Below are 5215 nucleotides of genomic sequence, written 5' to 3' on the forward strand. Positions count from 1 at the left end.
CGGTCATGGGCTGCATTAGCTGTCAGGAGACATGGAATAGAGGGATGTGTTGAGCTGCTTAGTTGTCTAATTTTGCTGAAATAAGAACATTTTCTTCACTGTCTGAATTGAAAGTGTGCCACCATTTGTAAGGAGAAGGAGAAAGTGTGTGGTTCCTACTCTTCCCCTGTTAATTTGAGGACCTACTCCTTGCTTTAGCCCAGGAAGCCCCCTTAATTTCAGGCTTACAGGCTTGTTCTTGAAGCTGAGTGAGTGAACATCCTCATTTGGTTGTGGTCATTACTTTGCAGCCTTCTGTCCCATTGGTAAATACAGTTTGGAAGAAATCAAACAGAACAAAGAAGTAAAGGAAGATAGTGTTTGTGAGGGTATCACATGAAGAATTTTTTCCTTCTCTCACTAGATATTGAAATTAAATTAGATAAAGAAGGATTTGTATTACCTTTTACAGTTGATGAAGATGTACACAAAAGATAAATAAATTGTTCTAGTTTTTATATTAAAACGCCTGTTGAGGTGAATAGGAAAGGATCATTTTCTTAAAAAGGTGAGAAAAATAGATGATTACAGAAATTAAAACTACATTTCAGGATATGTTTTCTGGAAATTCCTTGTAATATTTTATTAATACCATCATTAATTAAGCCAAGTACTTTTTCAGTAGACTAAAGAGTAACACATTCATGATTGATGTGAGAGTATTGGCCATTAGGAAAAGCCACATTTTGAGTAAATTTTGGCCATAAAAATAATGTTTTGGATTGTTATAAAAACTAAGTTTATTTCTCTTTGATTTTTTTGCCAGAGTAGCACTATGCATTAATGGCCCCAAAAGAGTTTGTTTTAACAGCAAAAATTTACTAAGAAAAGAGGCTATTAAACAACGGCAACTCCATTTACTTGGTTATCAAGTTTTCCAGGTATGGGTCCATTCCCTCCACCCCCCAAAGTAATCCCTCATTCATACTTGCTTTTTCCAGGGTCCTAAGTAGTCTGCTAGGACAGTGGGTGAGAATCTTATATCTCTAATTGAAGTACCCACTTTGTTAATTAGGCTTTTCAGTGTACTTGATATTTTTTATAAATCTTTGGCTTATGTTTTGAAATACAGATTTTTCTTTTTTTTTTTTAAAGATTTATCTATTTTATTTATTTCTCTCCCCTCCCAACCCCCACCCCGGTTGTCTGTTCTCTGTGTCTATTTGCTGCATCTTCTTTGTCTGCTTCTGTTGTTGTCAGTGGCATGGGAATCTGTGTCTCTTTTGGTTGCGTCATCCTGTTGTGTCAGCTCTCCGTGTGTGCAGCACCATTCCTGGGCAGGCTGCACTTTCTTCTATGCTGGGCGGCTCTCCTTATGGGGTGCACTCCTGGTGTGTGGGGCTCCCCTATGCGGGGAACACCCCTGCATGGCACAGCACTCCTTGCGTGCATCAGCACTGTGCATGGGCCAGCTCCACACAGGTCAAGGAGGCCCGGGGTTTGAACCGTGGACTTCCCATGTGGTAGACAGATGCACTAACCACTGGGCCAAGTCTGCTTCCCTTGAAATACAGAATTTTCTGATCTTCAGTTTTCCAAAAGCTGAATATGCCGATATTCTTCATAAGCTATGCTCAACTCTGCTTTTAGAGTTATTAAATTATTGGAATATCTGTTTTAATTTCCCCCTGATGTAAGTGTAAGAATGGACAGGATGACTCACTAAAACCAGTATCTTCATCACTACCTAATGTCTAAGACCTTATTGTTTCCTTTGTAAGTTACTTAATAAGGCATTATGATGATGAGTGACTAGAATGTAGATGAATTTCCCAAGTTCTCTAAGGTATTGGTGCTAGTCTGCTCCCTGGTTTCCTCTCTGGCTTACTCTTGTCCAGTTCATCTTGCACACCCCAGACTAATCTGAAAACCCTCAGCATGCCAGCCTGTGATCAGAAACCTTGTTTCTTTCCTACTCACAGGATACAGTAGAACCTCCTCTGCTCTGACTTTTGGGATCCCCTGAGGCTGCATCTTGTTACCTGTCTTCAAGCTGGGGGTCTCTTCCCTCCCACCTAACCCACTCCATTCTCTCTCCCCTTGCTCCTTTGACCAGGTGCCCCCTCTCCCTCCAGACAGCATCTCCTCATGACTAAATTCTGTCCATTCAGCAACACCCCACTCAGGTCTCTTCTTTCCCCACAACCTAAAACCCTGACCTCCTCTGAGGGCTGGAATGTTGATTTTCTTCACACACTCTGCATTGGCTTGTTGCATACTTCTATTATTGATTGTGTCTTCAAGGACAGGAATCATCTTTGATCCTTTAAATATCCCTCTTATTTAAGCAACTAATATTTATTGAGCTCTCATTATGTACTAAGCATTGTTCTGGGCTCTGGGAGTACACAAGTAAGATAGCTGTGACTTTGCCCTCGAGGAGCTTCCATTCTTATGTGTGTGCAAGCATTTGTGGGCAGGTTGTTAGAGACAAACAAGTTCAACACGGTAATTTCAATTGTGAAGGATTATACTAGCCAGTTCCTTTTTTTTTTTATTCTTCCCATAACAGATCCATTTTCATGAGGCTGAGATGCTAAAATCAAGGCTTGAATTTGTCAAATCTTTATGAAGAAAATTGTTTTCTCAGAACCCCGGGGTTCAGTGCTTACAAGAAAGAATAGTGACTTCAGAACTCAGATCATGAAAGAAGTTGTGTTTTTATGGGTCTCAGCATAAAAAGAGCCTTATTTGTGAATTAGCCATTTTGCAGAATTATGGACTATTTGGTGATCTGAAAAGGATCTGTCTAGATCTTACAGAGACATGGAAGGAGCCTTTATTTTCCCTATACCGTGAATACCAAGTGTCAGTGATTGATTTAAAATTAAAGTTCAATTTAATATTAGTATCATAGATACTTGATTTTATAAGTCAAACAGAATCGATCAAGTACAATAAATGAATACAATGAATGACTATTTTTAAATCTGCCATCTTGTAACAGCTATCTGCTAAGTGAAAAGAGTATGCTTTTTAGAAACCTTCATTTCCTCCTCCTACAAATATAAGAAATGTTTTTTTTCCCATTTCCTGATGTACTTTGTTAGCAGATGTAATGTATGGTGAGGAGGAGCAATGGGAAAACAGATGACAGCACTTTGGATTATAACATTTATAATTGTAGAATTATACAGAAATAATCCTTTAATAAAATATAGGGAAGTGGATGTGTCTTAAGCAGCTGGACTCGTACCCACACTGTGGTAGATCCCAGGTTCTGTTCCCAGTGCCTCGTAAAGATGATGAGCCAAATAGCAAGCTGACAGGACTAGCTGACTTGGTGAGCTGATGCAACAAGGTGACACAGTGAGCTGATGCAACCAGATGATGCAGTGAGTGATGTAACTAAGAGACACAGTGAAGAAACAGAATGAGACATATCAAATGGAGCAGAGATGGTTTGAGTAATTAGGTGCCTCCCTCCCACATGGGAGGCCCCAGGTTCAGTTCCCAGTGCCTCCTAAAAAGAAGATGAGCAGACAGCAAGTGCAAACAACCGGGGAGAGGGGTAAATTAAAATAAAATCTTTAAGTATATATATATTCAGGAGTATTCTCTTTTTAAATATACAATGAAGTAAAGTAAATTTAGGTAGGGTTGTAAGGGGGCAGGTTTGATTGGGGGAAAATCTAAAATGTAAATCATGCATGAATTACATTGTATTTAGTGAAGTACAGATGCTTCACTCTCCAATTACGGTCAGGTTAAAGCTTGAGGGGAGAGTGAGACAAGGCAGGCAGATGTGGAAAGGGCCGCAGAGTTTGGAGACTGGGTTTCTACCTCTGGCTAGTTCCGGGGCCTTGGACAGGGAAAGGAGCTTCCATTTACTTTTCACCCGCTCTGTGCTGAGCTCTATGCTGAGCACTTGAACACAGACTTGTATGATTTCCTGGGGCCTTGGACTTGGGCAGTGTTTCCTCTCCAAAGCTCACAGATGGTCAATGCCTGCCTTGGATACAGAACCACGGGTGAAGATGAGACTTGAACCTGGTCTGAGCAGCAATGTAGCAGAGGACTGAGAATCTGTGTTCAGGAGTCAGGCACGTGGGGTTGATTTCAACCTCTCTAGCAAATTGTATGACCTTAGGCCTCATTTCCAAATGGCTAATCAGAAAATAAGGATGGAATGAGTTAATACACATAAAAACATTTAGAAAAAGGCCCACCACAAAGTAATCACAGGACATATTAGCTAGTAACATCTGCATTTCTACCAGTATTAGGATTCTCTGAAGAAACAGCCAACAGGATATGGGTCCATACGTAAATAGGGAGGGATTTGTTAGTAGAATTGGCTCAGTGACCCTGGGGATAGGCAAGTTCAGATTTCCTAGGGCAGGCCATGCATTGGAGACAGCACAGGGGATGACTTCCTTGGGAGAAGCTGGAGAAGGAGAGAAAGGATTTGCCACTGCTGAGGGCCTTGGTGTTGCTTTAAGACCTCCAGCTGCTGGGGTGATGGGACTCCCCTCCTTGCTGAAGGCAGTCACCCTTGTTTGTGGATGTCATCAGCCATAGCTGCAACTGCCTAATGGTCTAAAGCCACCTACAGCATGCCCTCACACTGGCAGGCCAGGGCTTGCATCATCCAATGACTTGGTACCAACTGGATGGTGATTAACCATCGCATGACCCCATCATGCTGTAACATTTTAGAACTCTTTATCTTTACTTTTTAAGGCTTTTTAATCATTAGCATAGGTTATTGAAACTCTATGAGTTCTAGAGCTCTAAGTTCACTTTTAAATTTTATGCTTCTTTGCAGAGAAGGAATGAGACAAATAGAAGCAAATGAAAGATTGACCAGGAGAGAGCTGCAATCGATTCAGATGTGTTCATATACCCAAGTGAATTCCGCTCACCTGGGGGCCAGGCCAAAAGGATTCTCACATCTCTGGGAAACCTGTGAAGTGGTCTCACTTACAGTTCTTAGAGCATTTCATGGCTTTGGGCCTGAGCACTATTCTGGATCATACTATGCCTCAGAAACCCTTCCACAGTCCTTCTTTGCTACCCAGACCAAGCCCAGTGTCACTTCTGCCTTCTGTGAGCTCTCTTGTCCCTCCCTGTCACACCCTATACCCCCCACCCCCTCACCCTACTCCAACCCCCATAACAACAATCTCTTCCATCATCATGAGACATTCATTGCATTTGGTGAATACAACTCTGA

The sequence above is a fragment of the Dasypus novemcinctus genome, unplaced genomic scaffold (assembly GCF_030445035.2).
Source record: "Dasypus novemcinctus isolate mDasNov1 unplaced genomic scaffold, mDasNov1.1.hap2 scaffold_152, whole genome shotgun sequence".
NCBI lineage: Eukaryota > Metazoa > Chordata > Mammalia > Cingulata > Dasypodidae > Dasypus > Dasypus novemcinctus.